General features: G+C 40.9%; 1 protein-coding gene across 1 annotated transcript in view; it reads left to right on the plus strand.

Annotated features, from left to right (window-relative positions):
- Positions 1–20,217, plus strand: part of TULP4 (tubby like protein 4) — a 142,594-nt gene that overhangs the window by 28,902 nt on the left and 93,475 nt on the right. The window lies entirely within an intron of this gene.

Below are 20,217 nucleotides of genomic sequence, written 5' to 3' on the forward strand. Positions count from 1 at the left end.
CTTTAATGGCAAATTCTTTTACTTTCTTCAGTGACCAATTCTCTCATGATGGGCATTCAAGGAAATGTGCCTCATGAGAATTTTTGTGGTAAGCAAAATGATGGAATTTGTGCTAATTTTAATAAACAGGCAATTACTGTTAGCAAATTAAGATCTTGTTTGTAGTTCAGTGTGGAGGACAGTCAATTATTAGCTTACTTAGGACTCTGTGACTTCCAAAGAACTGTCATTCTGTGAAGGTATTGAATGAGGGTGGGCCCCTGCTATGAGATGTAGGAGAAGCCATCCACACCTTCCAGATTGGAGCTCATTATCTCTCACTGAGCAGGAGTGACAGCTGTAGTGAACTAGGGAGACCTTTCTTCTGAACAACAGCAACAACATGTTCTTAGTTGACAGTGGGAGTGCAAACAGGACCCTAATTAATTTAGACAGGTAACAGTAAATCCATAAAGATGGGCCCACGCTGCAAAACTCGTGCCGTAGGATCCCCTTCCCACAGCAATCTGTATTTTAAAACTTGGAATAACTGGAAGTGATGGGTGTAAAGCAGCACTTTCTCTGCAAAAGTATTGAGGGGTTTCTCTTAGCAATAGAGAGGGCCCAAGTTACTAGAACCTACAAATATCCTTTCCCTGGCTTTTCCGGTCTTGAATGTCACCTAGAACAACCCGCAGTCAGGGAGGTCAGGGAAATGCGATTTGTTCTTAGACACTGAAGAGTATTGGGGAAAATACTGTTGGGGTTAGAGCCCAAGTACATTGTGGATTAAAATGACTTTTATGGACTAGCCTGTGGAGCACTGATAATGCTTATGACATTACTTCTTTAGAATTATTTAGTCACAGCTATGAACAGTCCACTTAAACACGTAACCGTGTAGTGTGCGGATTGATCGGGGAAGTTTGTACTAGGGCCAGCAGGAGCAAGGATTGGCCTTGGCTATGGAGGCAAGCACAACTCCTCCTCCCTGCTCTCTGTTGCTTTTCCAGCTGTGGGAGAGCTCAGTGTGGGTTGTGCAGGATCTTGTGTTGGTTCACACTAGGCTTGTGACTTTCTGGTGGCCTGGAGAATAACTTTTGGCTTTTGTGTGGAAGCTGTTGCTCTACATCTTGAATACAGATCTGATACCAGGTCACCTCGGATGCTTCTCAGGCTGTGGAGTGTTTGCTTCAGCGAAGCAGATATTCTGAAATTACCCACTGTTTCCTGCAACAGGACCAGGCGTTTGGGTTCCAGAAAGGTCCCTTTTCTTTTTCTGGCAGCAGTAACATCTGTGGTCTTTTTGGGCCACCTCAACTTCTGCTTTCTTCACTCAGAGACCATCCTTTTAGCCCTCCCCACTACTTTCTGGAGCTCCCCACTCCCTTTGATGCTGGGACCCTACTTTGTGTTGGTCCTTCTCAGCAAGAGGCAGAGGCAGAAGCAGGTGTGGGCTCCCTGTCTCTCGTGCTTAATTCATCATCCCAGGCATGGAGTGACAGAGCTTCAGGGGATCTTAAAGCTGCTGATGGTCAATCAAGTGGACTGCACTGCATTTGCTTTAAATGAAGTATTGAAAAGGTAGTGTCTGTTTTCACAGCACGGCTCCTTTGAGCTCTATAAGGTGTCCAGTCTTAGTGTAGAGGATAGTGAGCTGTATTGACATTATAGCTTCATAAAGAAACAACGAAGTCCAGCACCTGACATTTTTCTTCAGTGGTTTTCGTATAGTACGTTTTCGAGAATTTAGAGGGGAAATGTGGAATAAAATATTGTTTTTTTGGCCCCTTGCTTTAAATGTGAAATGATCCAGTACTTTTCAAAAGATGTTTTTTTTATTGAAACTAAAAGATGGTGGTTATGCTTGTGTTGATTTGAGTGGATTGAAATGCTTAATTTTAAAGTCATATGCTTAGCTCTTTCCTAGAATTTTACGTTGATAACTTTTTGTCTGATTTTATTTAAGAAAATTTTATATCATCAGTTTAGAAGAACAGTTGCTCTGACAGTAAGACTTTTTCTTCTTGATCGTTTTACCTGTTTTATTACTTTATTTTGTTTTCTAATAGAAGCCAGCAAGTATTTATTTGATTCAGATTCTTAATTTATACTTTATTCTGATCCCCCCCCCTTTTTTTTAGAGGGACGGGGAGAGAGAGAGAGTGAGAGAGAGAAAAAGAGACACATTGATGTGAGAGAGAAACATCAATCGGTTGCTTCCTATACCACCTTGACTGGGCATCACACCTGCAACCTAGGTATGTGCCCTGACCGGGACTCAAACCCTTGACCTTCTGGTGCAGAGATGACACTCCAACCAACTGAGTCACACAAGCCAGGGCTGACTTCTCTCCCCCCGGCCCCCCGCCCTTTTTAAACAGCTAGTTGAACAAATACTTGTGGAGGGCACCATACCAGGACTGGTGAAAGTGAGGAGATAGATCACAGAATCTGTGTTAGGGAATCGTGTGGTGAGGTTAGCTTTTCTTAGACTGGGGGTGGGGGGGTGGGGGGAAGAGGGCAGAAGACTGGACATGGATTTTGATAATGTAGAAAAATTAATAATTGTTTAGAATTTAAATCTTGTATATGTTTTCTATCTAGTTGAAACTTTTTAAAGATACTGTTAATTTACATATAAACATGATTTAACCCAGGTATGGTAGAAAGATGTGTTCTTTTCCCTTCTCTGTTATATTCTGATCTCAGTGTCATGGGAATAAAATCATAGAGTGGGTACTAATATGTTTAGAAAATATTTCCTAGCCTAAGTATATGATATTCTATTTGCATCCATGAGGAGCATCTTTATATATATACTAGAGGCCCGATGCACGAAGATTCCTGCAAGAATGGGCCTTCATTCCCCTGGCTGCTGGCACTGCCTTCGCTCCGGCCAGAGCCGCCTTTCTGCCTTCCCATGCTGACCAGAGGCCTAGAGCGGTTGGGGCGCCTGCATTGTAGCCATGGTAATGATGCAAGTGTCCCGCCTGCGTACGCAAATTAACCTGCCAGCTTTGTTGGGTTCATTTGCATACTCACTCCTGATTGGCTGGTGGGTGTCGCGAAGGTACGGTCAATTTGCATCTTTCTCTTTTATTAATGTAGATATATTGACTGACTTTAGAGAGAGAAGAAGGGGGGGGGGGAGAGAGAGACAGACAGACATCAATGATGAGAGAGAATCATTGACCAGCTGCCTCCTGTACGCCCCACACCAGGGATCAAGACTGCAACCTGGGCATGTGCCCTGACCTAGAATTGAACGGTGACTTCCTGGTTCATAGGTTGATGGCTCAACCAGCCGGGCATATGGAGCATCTTTAACATATGGCTTAAATGGTACAAAACTTAGTTTCAAATGACTTCATTAGTGTTAATTTCAGATAATTCTGTTGAAAACAAAGTGGAGACTCTCCCTTTCCCAGCTCAGTCATTTGGCACTAGCATAACCGGGACAGTATCCTTGGCCTGTCTCCTTTCCCACCCCTAGAATGGTGTGGGTCCCCCTATGATCTTGCTGAGACATAAGCAAACCTATTCATTCGTCCAGAAGGTTCTCAGATGCAGCATGCAGCTGTGAACACTTGATACTTGCTTGGCTTGGAATTTAGCTGTGAACGTCTCTCCCTAGAAAGTCGTACCCCTAGACCAGTGGTCGGCAAAGTGCGGCTCGGCAAACCGTGCCTCGCGAGCCACATGTGGCTCTTTGGCCCCTTCAGCGTGGCTCTTCCACCAAATACTGGCTCTTCCACCACATACCGACTTCTGCGCATGGGCCACGAAGTTTCAATCACACTGTACGTGCGCGCCCGCACGTGGTATTTTGTAGAAGAGCCACACTGAAGGGGCCAAAGAGCCGCATGTGGCTCGTGAGCCACGGTTTGCCAGCCACGGCCCTAGACCATAGGACTGTTATTTCAGATGGTGCTGTGCAATTAGGTGATGCTTCTTTACGACCAGTATAGATGTGAGGCATTGATCATGTGGATAAGCAGGATGGTAGATGTAAGGGTTTGACTTTCTCAGTAACTGGGGAATCAAATTTGATAATTTAGTAAGTGAGAAAATGGCATATTTTTCTTACATATTCTTTCATTTACTTTTATTTCTCAACTTGAATATTTGTTGTTGAGAGGTAGGCCTCAGTGTGAATTTTAATTAGAACTGTAGTATAACATTAATCTTGTGGTAGCAAGTCTAATGTAATATGAATGCATTTAAAAGAAGGAAACCTGCCCTAACCGGTTTTGCTCAGTGGATAGAGCGTTGGCCTGCGGACTGAAGGGTCCCGGGTTTGATTCCGGTCAAGGGCATGTACCTTGGTTGTGGGCACATCCCCAGTAGGGGGTGTGCAGGAGGTAGCTGATCGATGTTTCTCTCTCATCGATGTTTCTAACTCTCTATCCCTCTCCCTTCCTCTCTGTAAAAAATCAATAAAATATTTTAAAAAATAAATAAAATAAAAGAAGGAAACCTTGTATATTATAAAATGAATAATTGAAGCCATGCCAAGTGCACAGTACTATGCTTTTATGCCATTGTATCCTTTTTTTTTGGAATTTCTTTTTTATTTTTTTATAGTTTCCACTGGTCATTTATTACCTTATCCTCCCTGGTTATTAAAGTCATCTTTTTGCCCTTGCTGGCTTGGCTCAGTGGCTAGAGCGTCGGCCTGCGGACTGGAAGGTCCTGGGTTCGATTCCAGTCAAGGGCACATGCTCAGGTTGCAGGCTTGATCCCAGTAGGGGGCGTGCAGGAGGCAGCCGATCAATGATTCTCTCTCATCGTTGATGTCTTTCTCTCTCTCTCCCTTCCTCTCCGAAATCAATAGAAAGATATATTAAAATAAATAAAATAAATAAGAAAATAAAGTCATCTTTTCTTCACCAGGAATTTATTTTCTTAGCTTTTTGGAATAAGTGACTGTTTGTACATTACATTTTTATTATGGAAATTAGTTTCTTAGAGACATTCTTCAGCGAAATTAAAAACCTCTCTGCACCAAGGAGAAAACCATGGCCAGGAGGAGGCCCTGCACAATTTGATTTCCCCCTTAGGTGGCTTCCTCGGTGCCTCTGTAGCTACGAAAGCTGTTGGCACAGTCCCTGCTGGTGCGAGGACAGAGTTGAAAGCCCGGCTGTCCTTAGGCAGGTGGCCATCGTCCATCGTCGGGTGATTAATGGAAGATACGATTTTGTATTTGAGGCCCCGAGCCATCTTTAGGTTAGCAGGAGATAATCTCACATTCTAATGACATTTGAAAGGTGCACTCTTATCGTGCAGTGCACATTTTAACTGTTTAAATTGGGAGAGAGAAACACTGTCATTTATCATCTAAATTAGAAAGTCAAGAGTGTATTTCATTCCTAGTTTTTCACTGCTTAGCACAGAGGCTAGGATGTATGGCAGTCAATGTTTGTTCACTGAATGAATAGATGGACAGATGTATGGATCAATAATTGGTTTTTATATTTAAAATATTTTATTTGAAAAGAAACAGTATAGGACAGTGATGGCGAACCTCTGACACGCGTGTCAGAGGTGACACGCGAACTCATTTTTTTGGTTGATTTTTCTCTGTTAAATGGCATTTAAATATATAAAATAAATATCAAAAATATAAGTCTTTGTTTTACTATGGTTGCAAATATCAAAAAATTTCTATATGTGACAAGGCACCAGAGTTAAGTTAGGGTTTTTCAAAATGCTGACACGCCGAGCTCAAAAGGTTCGCCATCACTGGTATAGCAGATATATATTAAATCTGAGGGAAAAAAGCAACTTTTAGTTCTTTTGCTCCCTATGCTTTGAGTAAATGACTTGGAAGGAAATGGGCTATCACCTGGCGGCAGGTAGAGCTGCCTCAGCTTGGGAATGTTCTGGGAAGGATATTCAAAAAGGCAGAAGGAGAAAGAATCAGAATCTCATTTGTTTCCTTGCATTTTACTGGTATCAGAGGTAATTCAGACTTTGGACTCCTAGACGTTGGACTTCTAAGTTGAAGTCCTGCCTTAATTTCCTTATGTACAGAACCAGCCTAAATAGTGAGGTCTTCTTTCCCATCCTGGTTTTTATCTTTCTGTCACTCCAGAGGAATGACAGGGACAGGTGACAACATTTCACAGGTAAGTAGAGGGAGGCAGGGAGACTGGTGCATGCTGTATGGCCCTTATCTTGTTTGCTAACTAGTTTGATTGAAAGTCATGCTTTTTAGGAAGAATGGGAAAGACACCTCTCTGATGCATCGCACATTTTGGACCATATTCTCCAAGCCTCAAGAAATCACTTTTACTGAATTACCCTTTAATGTTAAATTTTATTCATGTTTGCTATAGGAAATAAGTGTAAGTCCTATTGTACATTCATGTGAGATTGTCATAGACATCATTTCCATCATCTGATGGCCCTCTGTAGTGCTGCAATGTTGAAATCTTTTCAGAATTTAATAATAGGGAAAACACTCGTCTTTCCTGAATAACTAGGCAGTTTCCTCATTTCTGATCATAAGATTTCTGTAAGACATCCTGAGTCTCCTTTCCCCCTAATTGCAAGCATACTTATGGCCAGGATTTTGTGTTTAGTGTTAATATTTTTGCTGTCTCTTTTTTCTTAACTGTTTTTCTTTTTATAAGGTGATAAGTAATATTATTTTACTTTGTATGCACTTTCATTATTTTTTTAAAAATATATTTTATTGATTTTTTACAGAGAGAAAGGGAGAAGGATAGAGAGTCAGAAACATCAATGAGAGAGAAACATTGATCAGCTGCCTCCTGCACACCCCCTACTGGGAATGTGCCTGCAACCAAGGTACATGCCCTTGACCGTAATCGAACCTGGGACCCTTCAGTCCGCAGGCCGACACTCTATCAACTGAGGCAAACCGGTTAGGGCTATTTTTTTATTTTTTAATCCTCACCCGAGGGTATGTTGATTTTAGAGAGAGGAAGAGGGAGAGAGAAACACCAATTGGTTGCCTCTCATATGCACCCTGACTAGAGATTAAACCCACAACCTAGGTATGTGCCCCAATGGGGAATCGACCCCACAACCTTTTTGTTGTACAGGACGACACTCCAATTGACCCACCTGGCCAGCGCTGTATGCACTAATTATAAAGTGCTTTAAATTCTTTCTGGAAAGAGTTATGTTTTTAATAGATTAATTAAAAAAACAGTATGTACTCATTATTCATTAAGTACTTGGTTTCAGTTTATGCTTGTTGGCACCACAACCTCTTTAACCACTAACTTCAGTTGATTTTTCTTACTTGTTTAGTCCAGGGTCATGCTGAATATCTCTAAATTTAGGTACATGAATACTATTTTAAGACCTTGATGTAGTATAAGAACTTGAAGGAAACATAATTGATTTGTTTCTTCCAAAAGCTAACCTTCTGATAAATGACTGAATCCCTTCTGAGAACCTGGGTGATATAAATCATTGCCTGAACCCACGTCTCGTGTTCATTAATTCCAGCTATGAGTATAGCACTTAATTGAAATGTGGTTTAAGGGAAGAGTGGGATCATCATCCTTTTTCCTGCTACCCATTGTCTACTCTTCTATTTGAAGCAACACCATTTTCTGGGAAGGGGTTACTCCACTGATCAGACGCACAGTGGAGATTTAAATTCTATAGTTCATTTTCTCATTTTTATTTGTACAATTACTCATCAGTACTATGAATTAATTGAATTTTCATTCTTGTTAGTGTTATTTTAACAACACCTGTTAGAAGCAGGCATCTGGATCCCACAAGGATATAGACACCTTCCTTGATGAACCCCATTTCATGTTAATCCTATCTCAATTTTAAATTCTTTTAGCAATTTCATATACAGGACATTATGTTAGTATATGAAAATCTACAGAGATGTGCAACTGGAAGTGCTAAGAGGTACTGAGTGGTGTGAGTATGTCCTTATCTAGTTTCTTTCACTTCATTTTGCTAATTTGTAACCAACTCCCACATATCGTTATTGTTACAGTGAAAGGAAATAACAAAAAAAAAATCTTGAAGCACTATGCCTGGCTACATTCAGTAGTAATTGAATCAGAATAATAAGCATTTCCAAGCCCTTGGTGATGGTCCACTTATTCCCCCATCTGCTATATAGAGCGTGACAAGATTTGGCTTGTCCTCTGAATCTTATGATTTCACTGTAGCTTAGCACAACCGATCATTTGTTTCCACTAATGGAACACCCATTTCATTCATCTCGTTTTCTGTACATGGGGTTTCCTGTGCCATATCTCTTACTTGAATTTGACTTCACTTTGAATCTGTGTGCTTGTCATGACTTTTTTGGTAAGTTAATATATTCCTGAATTATCTTCTTTAACTGATGGGAGCACCATCTATTAAAGGAAAGACTCTCCTCAGGATTGCCCTTCTGTCCAGCCAGTCCAGCCTGGCTCTCGTGTTGGCTGCTTGTATTTCCCTCACATGCTTTGGGTCTCCCCTGATCTGACTGCTTACCTGAGTTCAGCGCTTGCTCACCTTTGGGATGATTTCTGACCCCACCTCTGAAGGTGAGGTGATAGAGTATGGAGCCCTCCTGGAAATGAAGTTGACCAGATATTTTAGAAACCCTCCTGTTATAAACACTTCCAGTAGAAATATTGGAGAAGATAAAATAAACATCCTTTGACCATCTTTATTGCAAGAAAGTGAGGAACCCACAAGGAAAGAGGAGTGAGCATTCCTGAGAGAGAGAGAAAGAGGGAGCTGACATGGAGGGAACCTCTGCTGATCCTAGGGACCTAGATTTCAAGGAAACGGTTTCATCTGCAGCTCTCTGAAGGGTTAGGGCCTAGAGTGGGAGAGAACGTCCAATAGCAAAGGGAGGAGGCTTCTTAGCTTTAAATAAAACGTCTCTTTTGATAGTCGTGGGTTTGGGTTTTGAATTTGTGCCACCTGCATGATCTGGAAAACCTCAAGCTGAGAAACTCATCTCAGTGCTTCTGCTCAGAGACACCCACGGGCTCGACAGAAGTAAACAGATCCCTTCTGGAACAAAGGCACCACAACCCACTGATTATGAGCTCTAAAGTGTGAGCAGAGTACGCAAATATTACTTAGGAAATGAGCCACCAGGAATGAGGGTCATCTTAAAGTCAGTTTTGCTGTGCCGTTTGTTCATCCATCAGCCACAATTCCTCACGTCTGATCCATCGCTCATTATATACTAGGTACTATTCTCAGTGCTGTGAGTTTGCTTCCAGGGGTAGATTATGAACTGTTTTAAGTACAGGGGCCTGATGTAATATTTTTTTTTTATTAACTATATTATCTAGCCTTGGGCTGGCTTCTAGGTAACTGTTTTATAATATTCTTTTATTGTTGCTTGATTAAGCATGTAATGCCATTGTCATGAGGAAATGAAAATATTTCTGTCCAAAAAGGTATTATGGTCATTATGTGAGAGTTTTGGTGACGTGGGAAAATATTTTTGCTGGTTCTTTATGATACAGATTTCTGTATCCTGCTCTCTCCGTCTGATTGAAAAGATGATTCTCACCTGATTTCCCGCTGCCGTTTCCTTTACAGCCCAGGGTTCCTCATTCATTCAGTGCCGGGCATGCCTGCAAGTGCTGCCCACCGAGCTGGATGCTCTCTGTGTGTGGATTATTGACTACCTCACAACTGCTTCTCTGGCCCCAAACACGTGTTCAGAATTGGAAAGATGTCCCCTGCTCCCTGCCCTGCTGTCTGCCCCAGTGCATGACCTGGGGAGACAGTTGGGCGTGCTCTCTGTGTCGGCTTGTCTGTCTGCTGGCCGCGGGTCAGGGACTCCTGCTTACCATCAGAACCAGAAAGGAATCAATGGAAGTTATCCCTCCCATAGCACCCAGCTCAGGCTGGGCCATACCCAGGACTGTTGTCAGTGCCGTTGCTGGCTGCATTTCAGCTATCGGTGTGAGCCCTTTCTGTACGAAAGACCTGGAAATGCCAGGGGATACTTTTTGCAAGTAAAAAAGATGGCAGCAGATGTGAAAACATTTACTCATCATGATGTAAATTGGTGTTTTGTTTTCATTTTGGTTGAACAATATATAGGCACTCATGAAAATATTTTACTGTAAAAAATTAAGAAAAATATCAAACTGCCATTATCTATTACAATATAATTCAGTTTAGTTCTTTGGAAAGAACTTTAAGTTATAAGTTAAAAAAATACTGAAATTTATGTTAGTATTAAAGTAAGCTTTAAAAGTTTTAAGTAATGATCTAGTAGACATTAACATTCAGACTGACTATAATAAATTATGCCTGCTTTTGTACAGATACAATAATTTTTAGGGAAGTGGAATGTAGTAGTGGAACTAATGCACAGTTGTTTGCCACATCTTTTACTTTTCTCTGAGAGCTGTTTCTAAGTGTGTGTGTGTTTTCTTTTTTTGTAAAGGAAGCTGTTTATATTTTGTATTTCCTCTGTTGCCATGACCAAGAAGGTAATTTCTTCACTAACCTAAACTTAACCAGTTTGAATTTCCTGCATTGCCATGCATCTGTGAAAAGATCCTGTATTACTGGTATTTCTAGTAAACGTCAGCATGGTGAGATCACCTGAGCACTGCAAAGGGGGCATTGGCAGGAGCTTGGGGGATATTTTAGTTATTTGCAACTCTGCCTTATGGTTAATTTCAAGACAAATTTTATTACATAATTTCAATTTATGTATTTACTGTCATCCAAGACTACAGTGTTTTAGATGATGGAAACTTAGCCTCTGAGAGCCCCAGATTTTCAGCTCTTTTAATGGGAAAAATCCCAAAATAAGCAATTTCCTTCTTAATTAGAAGATAGTGGATGTAATAGAATCTATAGTTTACCATTCAGGGTCATCTCTATTTCGTGAGGACATACAGTGATGGTTTGGGGAGGAGTTAGCATATTGGGCTTCTTCCTACATTTAATTGCTATTTATTCAGAAAATACTGAATTCTTTCCTAGGTGTGAAGATTCAGTGATTAAGGCATATTTCCTGCTCTCAGAAGGTTCACAATGTTACAGGAAAGGACAAAAAATCTCAGGGAAGGCATTTGGGGTATACAGGTTTGAGATTCAGATAGATCTGAATTCAAACTACAGGGTGAATGAAGTTGTATTAAACTCTGTCTAGCATTTGTGTGACCAGAGTTATGAGTGCATGAGTCTGTTTATCTGCCTGTGGCAGTGGAAAGATTTCCTGTAGTTTATTGGCCTATAAAAGAATATAATGTATAATATCCTTGGGGAAACATTTTTATTCTTACATAGGATCATTTGTTCGTAGGGAAAAGGTTTTTAACACTATGTACAAAATGAAAACACTTTTATTCGATTGAGCATACATTTATTGAATACCTTGAGGTATTTTAAAAGTCCTTACCCTTAAGTAACTACCAGGCTAGCAGGGAATATAAGGGCTCAAATACCTATAATATGATGGAGAATTAATGAACAACTCACAGAAAATAAAAGAATATACAGTACTGTGAAGATGGAAGACGACAAATCCACACCCAGTAGGGAGAAGCTGGGAAGGATGTTTGGAGCAGGTGGTTTTGAAGATGCATCAGGAAAGGTGGCTAAAATTGGGGGTTTGGGGCCCTGACCAGTTTGGCTCAGTGGATAGAGCGTCGGCCTGCGGACTGAGGGGTCCCAGGTTCGATTCCGGTCAAGGGCATGTACCTTGGTTGCGGGTAAATCCCCAGTGGCGGGTGTGCAGAAGGCAGCTGATCGATGTTTCTCTCTCATGGATGTTTCTGACTCTCTATCCCTCTCCCTTTCTCTCTGTAAAAAATCAATAAAAATATTTTTAAAAAATTGGGGGCTTGGGGATGACCTTTGTAGTCAGCAGAGTAAACTTGGAGCTTGGTGTATAAGGAGAAATTAGACTTTGCAAGGAACATAATTTTTAGAGAACAGAAGTGTACGATAGGTCATTCAGATAGGGTGGCCGTGCTGTGAAGGGCGCTGAGTGCCAGGCTGAGGAAGTGTCCCTCGGTGGTGTATGAGCTCAGTGACTGTGGCGAACCCGCTTGGGTCACAATCTAGTATTTCCTTCATATACCATCGGGTGGGCTAATGCTCTGTTTAAGATGTTTGTATCCTATTCATGGGTGATATTCCCTTTAATTTTTCATTTTTACACTCTCCATATCTGACTTAAATATCAAGGTATATAATGGCCTCTTTTTTTCCCTCTGGATGAGTTAGTGTGATTCTGCAATAATCTGTTTCTTGAATGTTGGTTCAATTTATCTGTAAAATATCTGTACTTGATGTGTTCTTTGTGGGATGATTTTATTTTCATGCTTAACATTATCTTAGGTTTTAAGGTCTGCTTCATGAGAGACATCTGCTTCATAGATAGTTTAAGTACCTTATAATAGCAAAATAACCATAATTCCTATCTCTTGTCCCTTTCCTCATTGCTTTTATTTTTTCCCACTTGTAAATAAGCATACATTGTGTGTGTGTGTGTGTGTGTGTGTGTGTGTGTGTGTGTATTATTGAGTACATTGTTGGTGTTAGTATTTTAAACAAACTGTTATCTGGTAGCTCTGATGGGAGTGATATTGGGGGGTAGGGAAATTGAGTAAAAAAAAAGAAAGAAAAAAAGAACTCATGGACAACAATGGTGATTGTTGGGAAGAGTGAGGGCGGAAGAGGGTATGTGGGGGATTAATGGTTATGGAAAATAAAGAAAAAAATCAAACATGCACACAAATACATGTTTTTATTTTACCTTTACTCATTCCTTCTTCAATGCGCTTTATTTTTGTAGGTCTGAGTTTCTGACCTACATTATTCTCCTTCTCTCTAGAACTTCTTTTAACATTTTTGCAAGGTATATCTATTGGCAACAACTTTTCTCAGTTCTTATTTGGGTGAAAAATTCTTTGTCTTTCTTTTTTGCAGGGTACAGAATTCTAGGTGGGTGGTTTGTTTTCTCAACACTTTAAGTATTTTACTCCACTTTCTTGCTTGCATGGTTTCTGGGAAGTCAGATGTAATTCTTATCGCCCTTCCTTTACAGGGAAGTTGTTACTTTCACCCTGGCTTCTTTCAGAGTTTTTCTCAGTTTGACAATGATGAATAGGTGTGTTTTGGGAGGGGGAGCATTTCTCCTACGTGGTTTTCTCGGGGCGTCCTGAATGTGTGTCTTGGTATCTGACATTAGTTTGTGGGAAAATTCAGTCTTTCTTGTTTCAAATATTTCTTCTGTTCTTTCTTCTTCTAGTATTCCTGTTGTGTGTATGTTAATGCCTTTTGTAGTTGCGCCACCGTACTTGGATATTTTGTAAAAGCAAACAATATTTTTCGGTTTGCTTTTCAGTTTTGGAGTTTTCTATGAGAGATCTCCTCAAGCTCAGATTCTTTCCTCAGTCATGTCCAGACTCCTAATAAACCTGTCAGAGGCATTCCTTAGTTATTACAGCATTTTCCCCTAGAATTTCCATACGTTCTTGCATGCTGTCTACTTTATCCATGAGAGCCCTTACGATATTAAACATAGCTGCTTTAAATTCCTGGTCTGATAATTCCAGCATCCCTTCCATTTCCGAGTCTGGTTATGATGCTTGCTGTGGCTCTTCAAACTGTGTTTTCTGCCTTTTAACATGCCTTGTAATATTTTCCTTGATAGCTGGACATGATGTACTGATTAAAAGGAACTGCTGTAAGTAGGCTTTTAATGATGTGGTGATAAGGTGTGGGGGGAAGGGAAGCATTCTGCAGCCCTATGATTGTTGTGTGTGTGTGTGTGTGTACACATTTTTGTATTGAGGTGAAAAGTGCAAAACATAAATCTTGCCATCTTAACTATTTCTAAGTGTACAGTTCTGTAGAGTTAAGTATATTCACACTGTTGTTCAACCAATCTCCAGAAGTTTTTATCTTGCAAAACTGATAAGCAGTTACTCACCATTAAGCAATAACTCACCATTCCTACCTTTCCCAGTTCTTGGAAATCACCATTCTACTTTTTGTTCCTATGAATTTGACTACTCTAGGTTCCTCATATAAATGGAAGCACACAGGTTGTAGTATTTGTCAAAATTTCCTTTTTAAGGCCAAATAATATGCCTTTGTTGTATACAGCTCATTTTCTTTATCCATTTATCTGGTGATGGACACTTTGGTGCTTCCACCTCTAGGCTTTGTGAAGAGTGGTGCTATGGACATGGGTACGCAAATATCTCTTCAAGATCCTGCTTTCAGTGCTTTGGTTATATACCCATAAGTGGACTTCCTGGACCGTATGGTAGTTTCTATTTTTTTTGTGGAGGGGGGGAGGCTAGTTAATGCCTCAATCACCTCACATAATTGCCATTTCTTTTTTGTTTTAGCAACTGTCAAGGATATCATAGTGCCATTAACCATAATTATCATGCTTTACATAATACCCCCAGAACTTGGGGTCTCAGTCTTTTAGCGCACTTTGCCTCTGAACTGTCTTCAAGTATTTTTCTCAGTTTCTCCCACACCCTCTTAGGTATGACAAGTTGGCTGGAGCGGGCTGGAGTTGGGCATTCTCTGCCCCCAGGTCAGTCAGGCTCTGTTTCAATAGCTTTTACTGAGGGCAGGCCTTGTTGAAAAGAACAGAATGCTCTAGTGTAATGGTTCTCAACCTTCCTAATGCCGCGACCCTTTAATACAGTTCCTCATGTTGTGGTGACCCCCAACCATAAAATTATTTTCGTTGCTACTTCATAACTGTAATTTTGCTACTGTTATGAATCGTAATGTAAATATCTGATATGCAGGATGTATTTTCATTGTTACTAATTGAACATAATTAAAGCATAGTGATTAATCACAAAAACAATATGTAATTATATATGTGTTTTCCGATGATCTTAGGCGACCCCTGTGAAAGGGTCGTTCGACCCCCAGGTTGAGAACCGCTGCTCTAGTGTATTTCAGAATTACTCCTTTTCACCTTCTCCTGCTGGAAGCAAGGGGATCGTTCTTCACTATTTACTACGAGGATCTGGTGAGCTCCTGGAGATAAACTCTAGGGACTGCAACGTCTTGGTCCTCCTCAAGCATTTATCTCTCAGTCTTGCCCACACTGAGCCTGCTACAGGTCCTCAGCCACAGTTCAGGTTTCCCTAGGCTAGGCCTGGTCCCCACAGAGGTTTTAGCTTATTGACCTGTGTTCTGGTACGTGTAATTCTTTGTATTAGCCTTCGGATACCTCCAGTTTTTTTCCCTGTGACTCACTCCTGTTATGGATCTAAGAAGAGTTTATGTGTGTGTCATGTTTGCTTCTTGATATTTCTCATACTTTTCTGCAAATCCAGCAAAGATTGTTGTGATCTATCCAAGATCTAGTTATATAGTAGTTATATCCTAAAAGTGTGACCTGTAATTTCACTTTTTGCTTAAGTTATTAAGAACATGTTACCATGTCACCCTATAGTCTTCTGTAATACATAGTATTGTGTTTTATGGCTGTGCCAATATTTACTGAACCAATATCCTATTTTGGACATAAAAGTTACTTCAGATTTTTCCTTACAAAAACGCTGTGGTGGAAATCCTCCTAAATCTTTGGACAATCCAGGATTATTTTCTTACATATTTCCAGAAGCAGATTTGCTAAATCAAAAGGTTTGCACCTGGCTGGTGTGGCTCAGTGGTTGAGTATGAACCTATGAACCAGAAGGTCACAGTTCGATTCCCCAACAGGGCATGTGCCCAGGTTCTGGGCTTGACTCCTAGTTGGGGGCTGCCTCAGATCTTGCAGGAGGCAGCTGATCAATGATTCTCTCTCATCATTGATGTTTCTATCTCCCTCTCCCTCTCCCTTCCTCTTTGAAATCAATAATGAAAACTAAATGGTTTACAACATTTTACGTCTTTTGAATTATATCACCAAATTGGTCTCTCATTTCTCTGTGCCCTACGTGACATTGGGAATTACCATGGTTTTCAGTTTTTGTCACTTTGATAAGTGGAATGTCCTCCTTTTTAAATTAAGGCACATGCCTTCTGATACCAGTGAGCTGTTTCACCACCTAAGTGTCAGGTGTAGATGCACTCTTAGAAGTATCCCACTCCCTTGTAAACCAGTAATCCAGCTGTTTGTCTTACAGCCTCTACACCCTCCTTTCTCTGTACAGATAACTCAGTGTGCATGTTCTCAGAACTGGCTATTGAAACCATGCGAAGAAAGTAAAGAGGGAGTGACTTTGCCTGACAGTGCGCCTCTTTTCTGTTCTCTCAGCACAGCCGTGGACCCATGGCTTCCTCTGAATTATTTTACTCAACGGGCTGCAGTGACTGTCAGCCTCGGCTTTGAGGGGACCCAGATTCTGAGTGGTTGGTGTTTACCCAGGGTTCCGAGAGAACCTCATTCAGGCAGTATTTATTATTTCCCTTTTTCTTAGAAGGCTGTTGGGGGCTCTGTAGCATACTTAGTGCCTTGTTAAGCACTTAATTAAAAGAAGTACTGCTGGGTACTGCAGGTGAGGTAGAAATCGGAGTCTAGGAGTTTGTTGTTTACTATGCATGATGAATTGAACAGAAAAATAGCTCTACCACAAATAGAGAAGACCCTTGCCATGTGAGTCTGTACAGTGCTTCAGTGCACTACATCTAAAGGGGCTGGTGCTCTTCTGAATAAGACAGCTTTTCTGTGGAATGCATCTCTAAAATTTATAGTGCAAGTCAATGGGAAAATGATTTGATCCTGACACACTTGTAGTAAGAATGCATCTTTGGAATAAGCTTGGGCATAACCATGCATGCATGTCTTTAGTTATTATCTCACTAGCATGTTTTGAGAATGGTAATACTAGATAGATAGATAGATAGATAGATAATCATTATAAAGACATATAATTATTACTAAGCTCCATTTATCTTTGCAGTGGTGGTGTAAAATTTCCATGTATATAGTTATTTCCCTAGCTGTGTAAGTGGCCACATGAGGAGTGGTTGCTGAGAGTATTCCTGCCTTAAAAGGCAGTCTTGGGAGGCAAATTCAAACTAGCCCCTAGGCAGCTATTGAAGCTCATTAGGAACCAGTTAGAACAGCCTTGGACTCCATGGATATTTGTGGGTTGTGGAAAAGTCCCCATGGGAAGGAGTAACTGTAATTAAAGACAGGTCATCTTAGTTCCTTCAGTTAAAAAGAAAAGTGAGTTCAGGGTCTGTTGCCATCTGTAGAAAGGGGCACTGAGGGTGGCCTGCCTGAGGGTGGCGAGAGCCCCCCTCCGTCTACCCTGCCAGCCATAGAGTTAAATCTAAGACAGCGGCTGGCCACGGCTGCAGAGTAGACATCAGGATGTGTTTAATGTACAGCCCCAACCAGAAAATCTCATTTTCCTTTCCCTTCTCCCTAACCCCCAAACAAGTCTATAATCAAAACCTTAAACTCTAGGATGTTTGGAATATTTTATTCAAAAGTTTATACTGCGTTTTTCTTCCTGCTTTGTGTTCATCTAATATCTGTATATTTTTTCTTCAAATGTACTTTTTACTTCTAATAGAACTATATTCTGAAATGTTCTCTTATCTCCATTTATTACCATTAATATTCATTTTCTTTGTGGACACCTGCTTAGCTTGAGAAGTAACATAACATCTTTGATACGTTATTGGGATTTTCTAGATTGGGAGATTATTCATTAAGGTTGTATATAATAATTTTAAAAATTCTTTCTGAATAATTGATTTAACTTTTCTAAAAATCTCAAAGGATGCTGGCCTAATATACCTGACAGCTTGTTCTACCTATTTATTGTGAGATGCATCATTCATGTAGGAGAATATGTTAGACATATTGGAAGTAAAGAATAATTATAAGAGGGAACACCCCAGACTGCCATCCAGATCAATACATGGACTGTGGTGAGCACTGAGCAACACTCCTGTGTGGGCCCCTCTCTGTTCACAGCCTCCATCCCCAGGGAACCACTGCACTGCTTTAGATTACATTTTTATTGTTTCTAAAACTGTCTGTGTGTGCAGTTTTCACTGATAACATTAGTTTTGCCTTCTTGAACTCTGGGTAAACGGATTCATATTGTAGATTTTTCCCCCATAAGATCCCTGTTCAGCATTCTGTTTGAGAAACTCATGCATTTTATTCTGTAGTTCATTTTCCTTGCTGTATAGAATTCTGTTGTTGAATATACTGTACCACACTTGATTCATTCAGGTTGGTTTCAGTTTTGGCTAATGTAAATGATGCTACTGCTACAAATGCCTGTGTGTGTGCCCTGGAGTACTTGTGAAGACTGTGTCTGATGCATGGAGTCAAATAGATCGATAGATAATCTCATCACTAAATGAAGAAAAGAGGAAATTTCAGAATATAGTTCTATTTGAAGTAAAAGGAGTGGAATTGCTGTATCCAGAGTGTTCACATCTTCATTAGTGCTAATGAACCAAACGGTTTTCCAGAGTGGTTGCATGCTTATAACTTTTAATGAAAACTAGTATTTCTATCAGAATTCTGTACATGGAAAATATCTTCCCAAATTTATCTCTGATCTCTGACATTAATTCAAATGCTTCTTAAAAAACCAAAAGTGCATTTTTATTCCCCCCACTGGTGAATTTTATTCATGTCAGTGGAAAGTAGGAATCAGATCAAATGAACTATAGCATAAGTGCGTTTTCTCAGGGTTACTGTTGTACTTTAATAGTCAAGAGAAATGTTTTCTGTGTAGTTGCTGTTTTGAAACACAGAATATTAAACAGCCATGTACTCAGTGGTTGAGATTTAATAAAATTAACAATTTTATTGCTGAATCGAGAACATTCTTTTTTTTTTTAAAGTATATTTTATTGATTTTTTACAGAGAGGAAGGGAGAGAGATAGAGAGCTAGAAACATCGATGAGAGAGAAACATCGATCAGCTGCCTCCTGCACATCTCCCACTGGGGATGTGCCCGCAACCCAGGTACATGCCCTTGACCGGAATCGAACCTGGGACCTTTCAGTCTGCAGGCCGATGCTCTATCCACTGAGCCAAACCGGTTTTGGCTTGAGAACATTCTTAAGTGAAGCTGGCATTTCAAAAAAATCCAGTGAGTACTGGTACAGTTGGGTACCAATAAAGAGCTGGCAATTTGACCCACTATCCCTTTTGTACCACTGATACAAATTATCAACACAGTGAAGAAGGCACATAATGTCCTAGTATTATTATGAAAATTATTTTCACTTTATGGGCACCCTGGGGGGTTTCGGTGGGATGACTGATAATTTACATTGTCGTATTTAATGTAGATGCTTTAATAATCATGAATTATGCTATTCAGTTGTTTAAACCCATGCATATATGTATAGCTGGGTCTTGAGAAGTTGCTTTTGCTTTTCCCATCTGTGATGCTGCCCCCACGCCAGAATAGGGACTAAGGTGGTATTATTCCATGGTGTTAGTATTTTAGGAGGACGAACTTAGCATTCATTTGAATTTTATAGCATTTGTTTTCACTTTTTTTTTTCAGGTGCAAGTGCTTCCTGAGAGATTTTGGTTGTTTTGATTTATTGGCACATACACAATGTATATACTGTGACTCATCTGTAGTAGGGCCTCTCGAGGAAATGAGGTGTAGCTGCTGCCTTGCTCCTGCCTGCCTCCTCCTCCTTTTGTTGGGCACCCAGTTTACGCAAGGTCTACTCCAGAGATGAGAAAGACGGGTTCCTGCCTCCGGAGCCTAGGGAAGAGCGTTGGAATGCAGTGTAGAGGCTGGTACAGAAGTTAGTGCTGGGTGCTCTGGGAAGCAGCACAGGAGAGGGGCCGTTGTAGGTGGCTTTTAAAGGAAGCGGTGGGGCCTGGCAAGGGAGCAGCCGCGGTGGAGACATGAAGGAGAGGAAGAACACACTACTTTGTGGACAGGGAGTGGCCCAATGCCATGTTGGTAACACAGGCTGGGCGTGGAGGCCGTCAGGAGAAGAGGACAAGCTGAAATCACATCGTAAAGGGTCTTGCTGGGACTTGGTCCCGTTGACCAGGGTTATCCAAGCCTGCTCCCCAGACCAGCTGCATTAGCATCTTGGGAGCTTGTTAGAAATGCAGATACCTGGGCCCAACCCGAGGCTTTGAGGTCCGGTATTGTGGCTGAGGCCAGGCTGTGTGTTTCACTAGGCCTTTAGGGGACTGCCTGGGCCAGGAAAGAACAGTCAGGCTCTTGAGCAGCCTTGCATTTTTGTAAAAGCTCACTCTGAGGACCCTCTGGAAGGTGGGATGGTGTGGGGGAGTTAGGGGCTGAGTCATT

The sequence above is a fragment of the Myotis brandtii genome, unplaced genomic scaffold (genome assembly GCF_000412655.1).
Source record: "Myotis brandtii unplaced genomic scaffold, ASM41265v1 scaffold395, whole genome shotgun sequence".
In the NCBI taxonomy this organism is placed as follows: Eukaryota; Metazoa; Chordata; class Mammalia; order Chiroptera; family Vespertilionidae; genus Myotis; species Myotis brandtii.